The 18,917-nt window shown below is 41.8% G+C and overlaps 1 protein-coding gene across 1 annotated transcript in view; it reads right to left on the reverse strand.

Annotated features, from left to right (window-relative positions):
• Window positions 1-12,032, reverse strand: part of sema6bb (sema domain, transmembrane domain (TM), and cytoplasmic domain, (semaphorin) 6Bb) — a 184,705-nt gene extending 172,673 nt beyond the window's left edge. Inside the window, exon 1 of the mRNA XM_030132778.1 lies at window positions 11,102-12,032. The gene's annotated coding sequence lies outside the window, so the exon portion shown is untranslated. The remainder of the gene's footprint in view (window positions 1-11,101) is intronic.
• Window positions 12,033-18,917: the final 6,885 nt, after the last annotated feature.

Here is an 18,917-nt window from a genome sequence, read left to right on the forward strand (position 1 = left end):
GTAAATACAAAAAACACATTGTACGCTGTTCCCTCGTTACTGCACCCTAAATGTTTCATGGTACATGACACATATCAAGCCTACAAGAGCTGGCACTCAGGCATTTTCTGTCTTGTTTATTGCTTCGGTTTCGACTCTGGGATCGAATTTCCCTGCGCTGCGGCGGAGGACCCAGGGAGTGCATGGCTGGGTTTGAAATGAAACAGACAGAACAAGCAAGGCTATTTATAAAAGCCAGGAAGATAATTGTTGAAAAGGTTAAAGCAGCCACAGTGTGTAACAAGTGAGGTGTGTATTGATGCACCCAACAGGATGCTGCACAGTGATGAAGCCAGCAGGTAAGGACAGGACAGGGTCAAAAAGAACAGTTTCCACATGAGTTGCTGTACATTATCAGTAAAAGGGCTACTGATGAGGAGTTCAAAAGACAATGAACCCACAAACATGCAGACAGTTTCTCCACACAAACTCTAAGCCTACAAAGTGACACAAATGTTCAGACAGTTCTCCGCGGGAGGCGATACACAACTAAAGGAAAGACGTAATAACAGCTACAAAGCAGTGTTTACCACAGTAACATTTACCATGCAGGAGACAAACCCATACAGTAACATCCTATAATTGCAATAAAACAACCAACCACTCACATTTCAAGGAGGAGGATTAGAAAAACGTTTGAAGAGCTGTCACATCAAACATACAAATAAACTGCATAAACTGGAAGGGGAAACTTCTAAAACAGTTTTTGTGTTTATTTAGACTGCATATACACACAAAAAATCCCACATTGGCAGAGACAAGAAAATAGGCAACAAAAAATCCAAATCTAGTGCATAACAACAGCAAAAAATATTTGGTAAGACTTTACCATATGACTATACTTATATATATACCGATAACAGTATCGGGTCCAATACTCAGCGTGTGTACTTGTACTCGTACTCGTAAAACTACACCAATACAACCGCACCGATACAACTTACGGCAGCATGACATTCACAGTTAAGTGCAGCAGGTACGCGGCGGAGGAGTAATGTCAGCAGTGTGGAGATTTTTCAAAATAAATGACGGTGACAAAAATAACACTGACTGCAAGTAACATTAAAGACACAGACAGATACAGACAGAATGTTCCGTCTGTCCTCTGTATACATTCCATCCGTTTTCCAGGTGCTCATGGATGCATACCCAGATGGAGAATACCACCAGGAACTGTGGAGGTAGCAGATCTTTTCAAAGAGCGACTGAGTGAGTAAGTGAAAAACTACTGACATATTTATGAGAACTATCCTCATCAATATCAACATTAGTATCCACATTAGTATTACCTCTGTCGTCTCCATGTTTATTATTACTGACTTTCTTCTTATCAAAAAACTTTACTCTTCTTCGTGGTATTTGTTCAGTATGGTTAATTAAGAGTGGCGCCCCCTAGTGGATTGATTGAGAAACGCTCATTCCAATGCATTAAATGTCAGTAGTAGCACTTTGTTACAGTCAGACTAATGACAACAACAATAAAGCACATTTTCACAAGTAACTAAGAACTGAAATGTATTATTAAGTACTCATATCAGTACTCGGTATTGGCAAGTATTCAAATGTAAGTACTTGTAAACACTCATTAACAAATTACCATAAATAAATGATCACACAGTTGTCATACATCAATGTGGGCTCACTAGATTTGGGTAATTTCAGGTCTGGAAAGCTGCTCAACTTACTTTTTTCAGTTCAGCAATTAAAACCATTTGCTGACGACTTACGACCATTCATCACCGACCATGGGAACTCCTTTTGTAAACCATAACATTTAATTTAGTGTTGAGTTAAATCTAAAAGTTAAAGTTAAAATTGCCTTAGTGTATGAATTTGATAAAACAAGCCAAAGTATCCTCTTTTAAGTATGACAATAAACTGATGGTAGTTGAATTATAGTAACCTATTGATAAATATCAGTTGCATCCTATTGGTACAGTACAGACAGTTTGGGATGGTAAGACCTGGCCAGGCATGTGTTTCTACTGCAAATCATGCTCTCACTTGGTAGGTGGGGTTTAGGCCAAATGCCTAGTGTGACGTCACACCAGTGCAACAACAACAAACATGACACAACTAACAACAACAACAGAGGACGTCCAGCACCAAGGAGTGACGTTTACCTCTCACCCAATCAGAGGACTGTATTCGGTGACACCAGTCTGGCTCTGCCCTGTCTGTACTGTACCATTTTCCTATGGATCACCAACGGAAGGTCCCAAGAAATTATACAGTTCGAGACGATTGTTTGGGCCTCTTGTACAATGGAAACACACAAGAGAGAGTATCACACTGTACTGACCTGATTTGTACCAGTCAGTGGAAATGTGCTATGTGTCACCAATGAGATCAGAGGCTTGACAATAAAGTAAATGTGTCTCACTATCTGGCAAAAAGTATGTTACTGCTACCCTTCCACAGTCTCATAAAATACACAAGATTGTTGTTGTTGTCCATGTATCAGTCCTGTGACGTACCTGCCTTTATCCAGTATTAGCTGGGATGGGTTCTACCTCCCCCCGACCCTCCAGGGGATTAAAGCAGTCCTAGAAAATGAATGAATGAGTGCTACCCTTTTTTGTAACGTGTTTTAAAAGCTTATTAATGATTTATGAAGTGTTTACTTAATTCTGAATAATTCATAAATCCTGTGGAAACTAATTGGTGAAGTGATGATAGTTTTTAATAATGTCAGTTTAACAGGCATAATAGCATAACATTCCCCCCTGGTAAATAAATATTTTAATTATTTGTGTCCTCATTTCCCCACCCTCTTCCTCACTGAACCAATTCACTCAAACTCACATTTCTTCCCAGAGTTCCCTTGTCCCTGTCCCGTCTGCCTGTTTTGTTCAGTGAGCAGAAAACCCAGCTAACTAGTCTCCGAGACCTAAAGGACTATGTATCATTTGATGACAGTGGCAGATAGATGTCTGACACACTGCCAAACCCTGGGATGTGCTACACGAGTCAGGAACAAACACTCCTCCGTCGTGCAGATATGCCTTTGCACATGTATCCATCATCACCGTGTGGGAGGTGTGTGTCTGCGTATGTGCATGTGTGTCACGCTGCACTGAACAAGGAAAGCCTCAGTGGCGCCATGGGACAACGTGGTGGCCCAGCTCAGGCTCCAGAGCTTGACGATGAGGTAGGAGGATGGTGAATGACGCGGTCTAATTCGCAAATCAAGCTGTTAAGTGAGGAATTCTGAATATAATTGTACACTAAAGCAACCTTTTTTCTCCTCCTTCCCACAGATAAGAACATGTGAGTGAACAAACGAATGAAAGGAAAGGGTGAAGCCTGGTCTGAGCTCTGAATGTCACAGTCAGTCATTGCAGCCTCCCTCTAAGTGATGCAGACAGAGAGCCATTCTGATTGCCCCACCAGTCAAGCCAAGGGGTGAAAAACATTTACATGCAAATACGAATGACCCACTAGCTACTGTGAGCACGCTAGCTATGGTATTCTGAATGCACAGCCACCACAGAAAGCCAAGCACAGAGGACTTGCCAATCAACAGCCCTATTGTAACAGCACACAAGGTTTAGAAGTAGCTGTTATGTGTGTAGGATATCAATTATTTTTTTGCTTTTGTGGCTTATTGATTTGTGACTGCTATTGTTACCACTCGCCGTATCAAGTGAAATTAATGATAATGAATTCAGACCGGGACATAGTGTACTGCATTAGCAGATTTGCTGTGAAGAAGCTTAAATCCTTTCTATCATTTCTGCATAACTCCTCAGTATACTGACTGTCAACCATCCTCACAGAATCCACTCATCTCTGACAGAAGTGCTAATGCCTTGTAATCAACCATACACTTTCAATTTAGAAGCATTATAATCCATAACCAATCATAACAAACAAGTCTTTCTGTTATACTGAAGAGGTTAGTATCAAGGGACAGATTGCGGGTGGATCGGTTCAGACTCAGGGGTCCTGGACCCTGAGGAGACCCTGGCTGTCTTACTGGCTGTCACCCACAGCCGGGACACTTGGATTGAGAACCCGCCTGCTGTCACCGGACCTGTTGCCTCCAGATGGGCCCTGGGTCTGATTCTCTGATTCCCACTCTCAGAGAGCACACTGCGTCCTTGTCATCCTCTTCCTCCTCCTCCTCCTCCTCCTCTTCATTCACTCATTTCATCTCCTCATCTTCTTATCTACATCATAACTACATCAAAGTTGACCTTCCCTTCATCTATGTGTCACTTATTAACAAAGACCAGATCACCATTCTTTTGTACTTTAACCTTGACATTCATCTTTTAACTCCATGCAATGCTTTCATTTTGTCTCTCACTCATTGGCTCCAGTTTCTTGGCTAAAATCCCCACTGTGTGAGGGGCGTAATTGTGTATATGTGTGTGCACACATGCTTGGGAGATGAGCAGACGCACAGCACAGCAAGACCTCTTTGATTCTGCACTGCAGAGACCTACAGCGAGGCTGTACATTAATTGGTGCTTCTGAGCCGTTAATTTAGGCTAGTGTGTTCAAGGACCCACTTTCCTTCCACTTTCCAACAGCAACAGAAGCTGAACAAGCATCCTCACAAGACTCACATTTTTCTACCTCTTCTCTCAGTTTGTAGCCTTCTTTCAGCTCTGTGACTCTTTTCCTCAGGTCCAATTACCTTATACTTCAGCTTCACCCTGGAACCACCAACATGTCTCCTGCCCCATCTGCTCTAGAGCTCTGTTCTCTTCACCATCACCGAGTGAAGAGACACAACAGGTCACAGTCTCCGCTCCAGCCCTCCACTTAGCCAACTATCCTGCGCCCACTGCCAACAAGCCAGAGTTTCTTTTTGTTTTTTCAGCATGACTGGCTCCCTCAGGTCACTGAACGCATTAAGCTGTTAATTACCTCAAAGCACAATACAAGTGGTAGTTTGGCAGGAAAATAGGCAGACATTTACATTTTTTGAGAAGTACAGTCCCAAACTTACCCCAAAATACAGATGAGACGAGTAGAGGCCACAGCAACAAAAGCAAACACTGAAGCCACAACCAGTAAACTTTTCTATCAACAGCAGGATCAGACAACATTCACATTTTATTTTTGCTGCCTCTCTGCAACCATAAAACTACGGGATTGAGCCATTTATGTTGCAAGTTCCCCTAAGAAATGAATCAGCTATAAAACAGCAGCAGAATAATACTCGTCTAGCCCGGAGGGCACAGTGTTTTTGGATTCACGCTGTGCTGATGCGGGAAATGATTCAGGATGTGACCAGCATCGTCTCCACAATGTCTCCCCCCCATAGTTAAACTGTGTCCCATTAGTTATCTGTTTAGTGATCATAGCAACCTGGCAAGCATGGGAAATAAAACAGCAGAGGTGAACATATGTGTGCTTGAATGTTATCATAGAAATAGCTGTTTCTATTTATATCATGTCTGAGAAAAATAATATAATTGCAGTACGGCTGCTGGCACTATGCAGCTTGAGGCTTTGGGCTTGTGGTAACTCTCAGTGTGTGTATGCAGAGTTTGAGTATGTCTGGGAATATTCATGTTTGAGCGTCAGTGTGCCACTGGGTGTTCATGTATTTCGGGTGGTTTATGGTGTCGGGCTTGTCGTTCCTTCCTGACCACGGCCCCTTATTAGCCTCTTAACATACTGAAGTTGTTCTGATTTCATGAGTGTGAGTGAAGCACAGAGACAAAGTTTGTGTGTGTGTGTGTGTGTGTGTGTGTGTGTGTGTGTGTGTGTGTGTGTGTGTGCGTGTGTGTGTGGGAGAGAGTAAAAGTGAAAGAAAGGGGGAACAGCTATGTGAACTCGCCTTAATGACAAGCAAACAGGCCGTGAAAAAGATTCTGCTCACACACGCTAACTGTTTATTCATGACCAGGAAGTAGACGTCTGTGTCCATCTCCATCATGTCTTTTCATTCTGTCTCCCACAGTATCACCCGTGGACTGCTGCCAGCAGGATGGAGTTTATACTGATGGAAATGTCTTTTTTTCTCAAAGCTGAAGAGAATAGAAGAATCCCTGGTGTCTACCTTATTCAGATATGGGACAGACACACTCATAGCCACACATGCAGGAACACACATCTCCCTGTGGAGGTACAATAAGCCTACATGGAATGCCAGTTTTACCAACGGGAAGCATCTTTATTCAAAAGCCACTTGGCCTTTGGTGATAGCAGCTGCATTCTTTGTTCCTGTCACACTGAGCCACCTCAGGCTTACACAACATGATACCGCTGCAACTTCTCCAAGACATTCTGTCACAGTTAAAGGGCATAGACAAAAAATATTGAAATCATAGACGTTACAAACTCTGAGGAGAGACTAGCCTGTGGCTGCCAATGAGAGAAGCTATATGAGAGAGTTTTCAAAGAAAAATGAAAGAGCACTTATTATTGACTATATCAGTCTTCCTTCTTTGAACTTTCTCATCTATTCTGGCTGCTTTGGCATTGCGCTGGATGTTTAAGAGCCATGAAGTAGACGAGAGATGAGAGTGAAAGGGAGACAGAACTGAAAAACAAGTGATTAAAAGATAAAAGGGAGAGAGCAGATGATGAGGGAGCAGCAGTGTGTGATTAAATGGCGGAGGTGGTCCCTTTGGGCTATAGCCCTTATTGCATTTTAATGGGGGGCTGGATGATCCTTGACCCTTTGTAGCACCTTAACGCAGATCAAACTGCCAGGCTTGACAAACCTCCGGGAAGGCATCTGGGCCTTGAGAAAGAGAGGTGTATGCGTATGTGAGTGTGTGAGGGTTTACAGGGTCACAGGCGAACGTGTTTATCCTGCTGCTATGGAAACCTCTGCAGTAGCCTTGGGCAAATAACAACAAGCAAAGCCATATATGTGTGTGTGGCGTCCGTATGTGAATATGTGCACAAGAAAGGGAGAATAGGTGAATAGAAGGTTCAGAAACATGAGATGTGTGATTTAATATAAGTCTTTAATTCATGCATTTCAAAGAGCCATCCTGCTTTCCCCCTCTCACTTTTCCTCCCGGTGCGGCCACCCTGCCCCTCAATCATCGGGCCCTCCTTTTCACCTTCTCTTTCTCCCAGCTCCACATGCTAAGTGGGAACATTGTTACGGTCAATTTGTCCCATTCAGGGTCCCAGTGGGCAGTGTCCCTGCCCTGACAGCCCGCAGACAGAGACCACACTGCCTGAGAGGCCTTGACATCAAGGTCCAGGGGAGACGGGGGGGTAGGGGTGGAGGGAAGAAAGCGGAAGACAGGAATGTGAAGGACGAGAGGGGAAAGAGGCGAGGAAAGGTAATGAGTGCAGCAGTGGTATGGAGACACAGTGTAGGAATGACAACAATCAGGGAGGAATGCCGAGGTGGAAGACTGAAGAAGGAAAGGTAGAACAAGTGGATAGGGTGCTAGGTTTAACACAACCCACTCCGGTCTGTAGCTGAGTAATATTTCCCACCAAACTGTCAATCTCAGACTAGAATGATGTAGATGTTGACAGCTCTGCACCCACCGAGGACACCACTAATGGATCCACCTTAGTTTGGCCACAAATCCAGAGAAATACTAGACAGAAAAGAAAAACCTGAGGGAGTCGATAGGAAACACAGGTGTTCATGCATATCTTACTGTAACTGCAATACTGAAATCGGCTTAGAATCCAATGTTTACCCTTATGACTTAGCTTTGCCAAAGAGGAATTTAAGCTAGAGGGACATTTAAAGGCCAAACGAAATAAAAATGCATATTTTTGTACTTTCGTCCAACAAAATAGTCCAGATGAAACATGTTGACTGTGTGCCAATCACCAGTATTATCTACTATTCCTGAAAAGGCATGTTAGCTTCTTAAAAAAATACAACTGCAAATGTAAATGTGATACTGCAGCGAACACAACCAACACATGTTGTATCAATAACAGAGCCGCAGAGGCTGAGTTCACAGCTTAGATGTCATAAATAAAAAAATAAAAAAAACAGATGCGGAAAACCCTTCTAATCCCACTGACTAATTTGTGGGTTTTTATGATCAACTTGCCCCAGGCCTACAGGTGACGTAAACCACAGCAGGGTGTAGCAGGGAGGTGGGGTGGAGGGATTAAATCACTGTGTAAAGGCACCTGTTGTTTAAGCACACTCGGCGCAACACTTGCTCTGAGGCAAGGGGTGTAGAGCGGCTGTTGGTGTCAGAAACGAGGGGCAAACAGGGCGCCCATTCAAGCAAGACTGGACGGTGCTGAATCACACTTGTTTAGGGCACTGACTTGACTTACTCACACACACACGCACACACACACCAAATCTACACGACAGGAAGGCAAACAGACGCAATGTGATGAACAATGTTCCTCAGTCTGTCTGCAAACTACCACTCTGGTTTTCCCTCTTCAGTTCTTTCTCTCTCTACATTTGACCTGCACACACACACACACACACACACACACAAACACACACACAGACACACACACACACATACCCTCACATCAAACGAATCCTCAAACTAATTGATTCCAACTTCACAGTAAAGAAAGTGAGGGTCTGTCAAGGGCATATGTGTTTGAAGGGATGCTGCAGATCTCCCCAAATTAACTAACTTTATAATAAATCACTGGGCGCTGCTAGCCAAGGATTAGCCAGGCTCCAGTGAGCAGTTTGTCAAGCTGCGAGGAGAAGCAATAGCGACAGAGAAACATGGCCAAAAACTGACATCAGCATTTGGGACCTTGGATTGGTGCAAACTCCCTGCCTGGTTTCCTGAGCACACATTTAGACTTGTTATCTAAGTTTCCATTGACAGAAAAATCTCGGTCTTGTATTAGGCTTTTACTTAGAGCCATTACCTCTTACTGCTAGGGTTTCATCACTAATCACCTTTAGTGTTCAGGATGCCAGCTCTAACATCAGGTACACTGTTTCTTCGATTACTTTCCTTATGTTTGCCTTACATAATTCTCAGTGCAATCTTGCCCCCTGCTGAGTCATTTCCTTTGGTAGAGGTAATACCGTCTTGCTATCTTGGTATTTATATTCTAGCTGTGAAAACATTTATCCCCCTCCTCTGCTTAGAGAAAGGAAATTAAACTCTTTAGAGAAGAGACTTTTAATAACATCATAAAAGTAGAAACATTTCACAGTCAAAATATAAGATTAAAAGACTTGCAATAATAGTTACAGTTCATTTACAGATGTGACAGTGTAGTGGTTCAAAGGTGTGTCTCCTTGTAATTTCAGCAAGAGCCTAATGTCACAATCTTAACCCTGGAGAAATGAAGGTGAAAGCAATGTATGTGATTTCCATTTTTTTTTAGGCTTTCTGAGCATGACCTAAAGCCCTTGAAAAACTCAGGCATGGTATGATTCCTAACTCTCACACTGCTGACTGTATTGTCCGTGGCTTTTAAACAAATGAAAACTGGATCCGGTACAATGAGGAGATCAGAGATCGTATCAGACAGGTACTTCCTCTGTTGTCTATTAATTCATTCCCTCTGATAGCACTTCTCCTGTAATTACTGGTGATGTGATGGGCTAACAAGAGGATGTCAGGACGTGAGAAAAAAAAGAGCACCACACCTCATCTGTCATGTTAAAGAAGTGGCAATACTCAGATGATTAAACAGTATCTTGTTTATGATCGTCATTCTTTCATCTGCCTCATGTTTCGTCTTAACTTCTTCTGTTTCTCCAGCCTTTCAGTGCCTATTGTGCCTAGTGTTACCATTAAAACACAGGTTTCCAACAGAGTGCAATACATCACCACCCTGATGTTGTAGCATCTGAGCAGCAGGGGAGGAAGGATCTATATGTAACCTGCCGCAGGACCTCAGAGCCCTGGCTGTCAGAGTCAGTGACAACCTAGTGGAAAGGGGAATTAAAGAGGCTCTTGTCCTCCAAGGCTGATTGACACAGTGAGAGTGACATAAAGGTTAGTGGAGGTGCCGGTATTCCCTCGGCAGTGTCTGGCCCGGCACCGGACAAGGAGGACTGTCTCACTTTCTTCAGATGTGTCTTTCCTTTTCCCCTCTTCTGTCGTCTTGCACATAGGGCTCATTATAGGAATGCTCTGACCCTTGGGGACTTCACTTAGTTCCCTGTCTCTCTTTCCAGTCCACAAACTCAGAGCTACACAAAAGGCAGCTGAAAGGTAATTTGAATGTGAAACAGGGGCCACAACAAAAACACGCTGCTCCCAAATGGAGAAACTTTAGGCGACTTGGAGCCAGCTATTGAGCACTAGCGGCCCTCACACAAAAAGCAAAAAAAAAGAAAAAAAAAATGTGATTCTGACACTATCCGGCCAACCAGCTCAATGTACTGTAAAGATAGCAACTACTACAGACAGACAGAAGAGGAGGAGGGAGAGGGAGGAGAGATGGCAGAGGCTGAGGACAGGAGTACAAGTGGACACCAGGGGACAAAGCAGAGAAGACTGGAGGACATGCCCAACCACAAGCAAATGAAATACAACCACTCAAATACAGACTGAATGACAGAGGGGAACATTTTCACCAATCACACATTCTCTGCAACTCACTGGATCTGAAAATAGGATTTTCTGTGAATGCTTAAATCCAAATGAAAAGACTAAATAGTAAAAATCCCACTGTGGAGAACCAGGAAAGTTTCACATTTGAGAAAAAAAAAAAAAAACATCTTAATTTAGGTGGATGAATGACACTGAGGGGATTAAAATGTTAGAAAGTGGTAGAAATAGGTGGAAAATTGTAGAAAATAGGTGTCATAATATGTACAAACTGTCAGCCGTTTCCTTACAAACGACCTGAGTTAGAAATAGATGGACGGTGGAGCTCCTGTTCAGGCTCTTCAGGCTGAAAGCTGCTTGTTTTGTGCGTGGCTGCGAGCTACGCAGTATGAAATTGAGAATTATACAATAAAATATTGAGCTGAAATGCAGGAGACCACACATCATCTCGGCAATGTTAATGAATTCAGTTTGGGTTAACAGATTAACACAACTAAATGACTTCTTCCAATCAGGAGTAATGTCATTTATCCACAAGCATCAAGGTGCGACTGAGCCCGTGTCCAGTGCGCACCGCCACCCACGGACCTCCACACCGGACAGCTCGGGTCACTTACCTCTAGGGTTTTTTTGTGGGTAAATGTGCTTCGTAGATAACAGCTTTGTGTTTCAATTGTGTCTCCAGTTGGATGAAAAAAAGATCCGAGAGTGATCAGCGGACAGAGGAGGCTCGTTAGTGCGTTACCAGATCCTGTGCAGGGCTTTGGAAACTACTCCTCCCCGTCGCACCTGTCTCTGGCAAAAACTGATCCCGTACGCCGGCCTGACATCCCTAAGACAACTGTCTCAGGGGTTGTATGTCCGCGCCCCCCTGCTAGTCTCAACAGACACACACATACAAACACACGGCACCACCTGTCCCCCGGTGCAAAACAGCCCACAAAGAGCTTTTATGTCGCGCAACGACACATGGCATTCCCCGTTTGTCTCTGCAGCAGTACTCCCCTCACAGACAGACAGCCGTCCGAGATCCCCAAGTAATGTGGAAACGTTGAAAGCAGTCAATGATGAAAAGGAGAACGCAGTAATAACCCATCCAGCACAGTACTGGCACCGAACCAGCTGCAGGGTTTGGGCATTACATCTGCCGCTCTCTCTCTCTCTCTCTCTCTCTCTCTCTCTCTCTCTCTCTCTCTCTCTCTCTCTCTCTCTCTCTCTCTCTCTCTCTCTCTCTCTCTCAGTCTGCTCAGCCCAGTTGCGTTATCAATCTTCCGTCCCCACAATAGTTCGTCTATTTCGCCGCTGCGCACGACTGCTGCTCTGTCATTACAGCGTCTTCTTTTTTCCACCCCTGAAAGGAAAAGACTGTGCTTCTTCTTCTTCTTCTTCTTCTTCTTCTTCTTCTTCTTTTTCTTCTTGTCTGCTTACGCGCCCCTTCTTCCAAAACCACAGCCAGGCGTCAGGATCCGGCGCGGCGCACAGTCCCATTCATCGGTTTAGTAACAATAGTTGTCGTTCCTTGAGCCGCACTCTGGAGCTCTGGTGAGGTGGGAGGACCACGGTGTTTGTCTTCTAGCGGTAGTGTGAGCTACAGCATCTCCAGCACTGCTCCCTGCTGTCATCCACAAGAGACTCCTGAAGCCTGTTAGTGCCAAAACCTGAAGCAGAATTGCGCAGCGACTGGAATGGAACTGATTAAAGACTAATTGGCTTTAATTCTGGGGTGTCACATCCACAGACACCTCCTGTTCAGTTCTAAAGAACCAACTATTCACATTGAACTCACTAGTGGCGAAATGAGCAAAGTGTGTGTGAGGCTGAGGTGGAACAACCAGAGGCGCACACCTGACAGAGACCAGTGTTCTCCAGTAATCTGGGCTTCAACAAACCTTTATATTAAAAGACAAACCACAGTCTATGAAGCAAAAGCATCTGAAGGTTTCTCTTTCTGCCCTGACGTTAAGGCAAAACCACAAGGCTGACTCAAGCCAGTTACTGATAATAGTGAGCATTTATTCCCATTATTGCCTCACAGTCAAGTGGTTAATCAAGTGGAAAGTACCTGAGTGAAGTAAAGAGGTCAAAAACTGGATCTTGTTTTAGAGGAAGAGCTCATGAATTATGATCAAACACCAGCCTTATATTTATGTAACACGTGTCCCTGAGGATTTTTCATTATTTATGTGTTTATTAACAGCAAGTGCTTTTTGTCGTTCATCCATCATTTCTGACTGCTTGTTTAAAGAAGAAAAAATGTATGTATTTAGTACAATTTCATGTCCTCATTTACCTTTAAACCTGAAACTGAAACTACTGACATCCACTACAGTCATCTCCCACTATTTTTGCCATTCACTGCTAAACACTGATGTCATTTTTCTTTACATTAAATGACCTTCCTCACTTTTTGAATGGAGCCTACGCCAGAGGTGTATTTAGGATTAACTACTCCAACATATAGAGGTGAAAGTTTTAGGAAGAGACTGTTTGTTTTTTTTGTTTTGTTTTGTTTGTTTTACACCACTTGTTTATAGAGAAAAAAAAAAAGTAAGGCAAGGCAGGTTTATTTATATGTAGCACAATTTCTGTTACTTAAAGGCAGAAAACTGAAACTGTAAGTACGGATCCCCATGTCTGTTATTACCTGTTTTGTTTTGTTTTTTTCTAACTTGACCCCTTGCTGGGCCTCCACTTTTTTCCTCTTCTCATGAAATGTTTGTGACAATGTGATTTATTCTTGATTGATAGTGTAACTGGGACTCAGTGTGTAATTATTGTACCAGGTTAGAGGTGATTACTGATGTGTAGAAATGGGAATAAAAAGAGCAATGTGTCTGAAAACAAAAGTATTCCAAATTTATGGTCAACAGGATGTTTATAATTTGCATATTTAATGATTTTTCTTGCTTTTCTTGGCAAAACAGGATCAGCATACAGTTGCAAATGTACAATTTCACAGTTATGAGCTTCATTAAATCTACTTTTTTTCTTGGTTTTACCTACACTGGTGCATCTAAAAGCCATCTGATCCAACTGATCCAAACATAGTCTTTTTGTTAAAAATAAATAAATAAATAAATAAATAAACATATATATATATATATATATATATATATATATATATATATATATATATATATATATATATATATATATATATATATATATATATATTATACATTGCTTCCCTGATCCATACATTGCTTCCCTGATCCAGCCCTACAGCTCGACTCGTAGCTTGAGGTCTTCAGGACAGCACCTGCTGATGGTTCCACGGACCTGTTTTAGCACACGCGGTGACAGGTCTTTTAAAGCTGTGGCACCACGTCTATGGAATGACCTGCCTCTACACCTACGGTCCATGGACTCTGTAGAGAGCTTTAAGAAACACCTCAAAACCCTCCTGTTCAAAAAGGCTTTTTAGTCTCCCACCTGACCCAGGACCACCACAGACTGATTACACTCTATGTATTCATCATAACGTACTCCATGTTTCATCCCCCCCCCCCCCCCCCCCCCCAGTCTCTCTATATCTCTATCGCTCTCTCTTTTCTCCTCCTTTACTCTCTCTCTATCTCTTTAACCCCAACTGGTCAAGGCAGACAGCCATCCTTCAGGAGTCTGGGTCTGCTCGAGGTTTCTGCCCGTTAAAGGGAAGTTTTTCCTCGCCACTGTCACCAATCACAAGTGTTTGCTCCTGAAAGATTCTGTTGGGTCTCTGTAAACTTAATTTGATTCTGATTTGAATTGATAAAGCACTTTGTGACTCTGTCTGTGAAAAGTGCTCTATAAATAAAATTTACTTTACTTACTTTACTTTATATATATATATATATATATGTATACATATATATATATATATATATATATATAGGACCTACATCAAAGTGTGCACTTGTTTTTGCATATTTGCATCACTTCGAGCATGTGTTTTTACTGCTGTCAAATTCATCCCCAAACAGTATGCAAAAGGTTAAAAGTGTGAATTAGTGCCACAGCTCATGAATTATAAACACCATCATCTTTGTTCTTTGTCTGTCTTAACAACACAGGACTGTATTGGCAATTTACAGCAACATTTACTGTGAAGCAGCTTCAGAGCAGACACTTTTAGATGGGAAAAACTTCCATTAGCCTGCCAGCAGGGTAAAGGAATCAGTCACCATTTGCATCCCGCAAAGGCACCGCTTTAATGTCATAATTCTGCATAAAAATTTTTCAGGACACACTCATTATGTAGGAACAATTTGTTGTAATTAGAAATCCTGACAGTCTAACTTACTATAATTACATAAAAAAAGTCAGTGAACTTGAAAAATGTTTTCCACCGACAGCATCCATTCGTGAGTGAGAGGTCTATCTGCATTTGCATCTTTTCATTGGGTTTAAATGAACATAACAGAGGAATAATTTAGACTCATTAAATCTCAGCATTAAATAAGCCTCCAGAAAAACATAACTGTGAGTCAAAACACTGAGGGGTTTGTGTTTTTCAGATGAATCTGTGACACTTAGTTGAACATTACTCATCGTAGAATCTGGAATTGCTTTAAAAACAGTCGGTGGATGTAGGCGCTGAAGACGTTTTCTGTGAAATTTCCGTAGAATCTGTGGACACGAGCGATGATTCATGAGTGATTCGTTCCTGAAATAGTGACTTCATAGGTTTGTCGGTTTGTATCCATGTCTGCTTAAGGGAAATGTAGTCTCAGCGATCTGAAATACAATCTAATCACTAATGACTCACCTTCTGACTCAGGAGAAATTTACCAATAAAAGTCTTCTGAATAAAGACTATTTTACGAGGAAAATAAACACACATTGTCTGATAATCCATTTCTACCTCATATACATTATGCAAATATAGGTGTTAATATAATAACTGTAACAATATTCAACAGAAGCCTTTGTAAGCAACTTTAAGTGTTGGAGGATTATGTTGAAAGAAATGCCTTCTGGGACTTTTTGGACGTACTCTCCACATATTCCTGTTACGTGGCTATTGTTGCAAAAATCGTCTATTTAAACACTGTTGTTGTATGGCCTTCTCTTGCCTGACATTGATATTATTGTAGGACATAGTTTTAGTTTGCTTGTTTGTTTTGTTTTGTCTTTCTTATCTCCATTTACACAGAGAAAAATTTTGCGCACACCAGCAGTGCACTACTTATTAACATTGTTCATCCCGCTTACCTTATCATCCTAGGCTGCCTGGGACTTTGTAGCTCCTGCAATTAAAACTTAAATAAAGTTCCCTCTGTTCGGACGAAAGCTGCTGAAAGCCTTTGTATGTGGCTGACTGCAGTGGCAACAGAGGACTCTGCTCCAACAGCACTATTATTATTCAGGCAGAAATAGTTTAACCAACAGTAGAATAATGATGAGTTCTCCTTACTGGCTTCATTTCTGTACCACGCTGGCTCTCCACTATGACCTGTGACATTAAACTGCTGCTAACACATTAATCCATCAGTAATAATAACACTCAACGGGCCTCTCTCAGCATAATAAGAGTGTTTACTTTTACTATAGAAGCTAATTTTGTAAAAGTGGAGGATTTTAGTATTTTCATGATAGTATTTTCCACAAAGATTTTAATACTTCATCCATCACTGCCTGAAGTTATACTGGGGAAACCCTGCAGCATAGATGCAGGGAGGGTGAATCTCAGTGTACATGCTGTAACTAGTGCTGACAGTGCTCTATTGTAATATGAAACAACTCTCCAAAAGTTTTGAAATCCCAGATTAGCTTTATTATTCTGTTTCCAGCTGCTTTGCATACCAATAATTCAGGACAGAGGAACTTGGAGCCGTGTTCGACAAAAGAGCTTATGCCATTTTCATCTCCTGTCAAAGTTTGTGTGCTGACAATAAATAAATAAAGAAAGGAATATTCGTCGTGTTCATCCTTTTCCTTTCATCCCACTCGTTGTGTCAGAGCATGCAGTAGACCTGAGCCAGATAAATAGGAGAAGAGCTGCCATGAGAATGCAAGAAAAGCTTAGCAGAAAAAAAAACTCCAACCTTTGATTGAGAGTGCACTTTTAATCTTTCAGCCACAAGGGGGGAAAGATGGAGGGCAGCACATCCATCCTCCCTCCTGAGGTGAGAGACGGCAGGAGAGGAGATGTGTGTGTTGGTAATAGTAGGGAAAAGGGCGGTGTGTTGATGCCAAAGTTAGATGAACCCCTCACAGCGGGAGCTTTTCTCTGCTAACTTTTATTTCTGCAATAAAAATGAGTCCAAAAATAAAGACACCTCAGTTTCCAGTGTGACCATTTTCGATTTCACCAAAGCAATCACATGGTTCACCAAACTGTGAACAAAGACCCACAGACTGTGCATGGGGTTCATGTGATCACATCCACACACTCAACTGCCATTAGTGAGCTGACATTTAACCACATAACATTTTTAACACCACTTCAAAACTACAACCCACAACTTCACACATCACATTATTGCATCATTTGTAAGATATTAAACAAAAATGGGTTATGAATGAAAAATGGCCAGCTCTTACATACTGTTCATTTACTACATTATCACAGTACGGAATAAGATCCAGCTCATGAACCTGCTCAAAGCAAGAGTTTACACAACACAGTTATTTAAGAAGTAAAACTAGCATCCACAGAGGTCAAAGTTTCAGTAAAAGTGCTTTTTTTTTTTTTGCTTTACACCACTTGATGCAGAAATAATCATGGGACAATTTTATGACCTTTTCTACTGAAAGATGTAAAAATGGGGGGAAAGCACTCGTGCCTCATAGCAAGAAGCTCCTGGGTTCGATTCCAACACCAGCGGGGGGGGGCTTTCTGTGTGGAGTTTGCATGTTCTACCCATGTCTGCATGGGTTCTCTCTGGCTACTCCAGCTCTCCCACCATCCAAACACATGCACTGAGGGGTTAATTGGTTAAAATTCCATAGGTGTGAATGTGAGAGTGATTGTTTGTCTCTATATGTCAGCCCTGCAATGAACTGGCGACTCATACAGGGTGTACCCCGTCTTCGCCCATAAGTAGCTGGGATAGGCTCCAGTGACCCCTGTGACCCTAGTGAGGATAAAGCGGGTTCAGAAAATGGATGGATGTAAAAATGGAACTAAAAATACTGGCGTCCACATCTATCATCTCACCCCATTCACTGTTTCTTCATATTTAATAACTATTCCAGATTTGATGCGCACAACAGGATCAACATAAATTTGTACATGTACAATTTTACAGATTCAAGATTCATCAAGACCTGCTTTTTTCCCCTTAGATTTACCATTTTATGTGGTGCACCTATACCTGTGTAGAGGGGTTTTTTGTGTCACTTCAAGCTTTAGCTAAAACAAACTAGGGTGTATTTTTTCTGCTGCCAAATGTCAGTTTGAGCCAAATTTGCCATAAATCCAAAACTCTAAACAAATTTAAATGCCTACACCACAGTTTCCAAACTATCTCAATATGTTTATTTGATCCAAGACAGTTTAATATTTTTCTATGGTGTTACATTACATTAGAACAGTAAAGCATAGAAGATATGTTGTTTATTCCAGTCAAAGTACAGATACTTGTGCTGAAAAGATTGTAGAAGTGTAAAAATAAAGAGTAGAATCTGACGGACAATTCTACAGGCTGTTTCTGTGCAGGTAGCTGAACTTTATGTGACAATAGGAAGAATATCAATACAGTCTACCTTCAAATAAGGTAATAATGAATGCACTGAAAATAATGATGACCTTTGCTCGATGTACAAATCAGTTTTCAATGTCAGCACTAGATCTCATGACATTATGTTGACTTTTCTTTTCACTCCTGTCTTCATTTGTATGCATCACAGTTAGGTTGATGTAAATATGCAAAATGAATGTGACTGATAATTCTCCCCAAATGCAGGAGGAAGCAGGAGGAAGCAGGAGGAAGTCAAAACCACCAACGAGTTAATGCGATGTATCCACAGACTATTAACTCACTATCACTATGACTCAGTATGAACCCCCCAGACCCCTCAGGTCATCTGGATCCGGTCTGTTGTCAGTTCCCAGAGTCAGAACCAGACACAGAGAAGCTGCATTCAGCTTCTATGCTCCACATGTCTGGAACAAATTCCCAGAAAACCTTAGATCAGCTGAAACACTCAGTTTATTTAAATCCAGGTTAAAGACCCACCTGTTCTCAGCTGCATTTGAATAGTTTATATTCTTTTAAGCTTAAAGTTTTTATCTGTTTTATCTGCTTATCTGTTTTATCTATTTACCTAATTTTGTTTTAATGTGTTTGTTTGTTTGTTTTTCTCATGCCTATATTTTTTATTGCTTCTGCTGTAATGCTTTTAATGTTTTATGTAAAACACTTTGAATTGTCTTGTACACGAAATGTGCTATATAAATAAACCTGCCTTGCCTTGCCTATCATCATGTTTTTTTTTCAAAACAAAAAC

Source organism: Sphaeramia orbicularis, chromosome 4 (assembly GCF_902148855.1).
Source record: "Sphaeramia orbicularis chromosome 4, fSphaOr1.1, whole genome shotgun sequence".
Lineage (NCBI taxonomy): Eukaryota > Metazoa > Chordata > Actinopteri > Kurtiformes > Apogonidae > Sphaeramia > Sphaeramia orbicularis.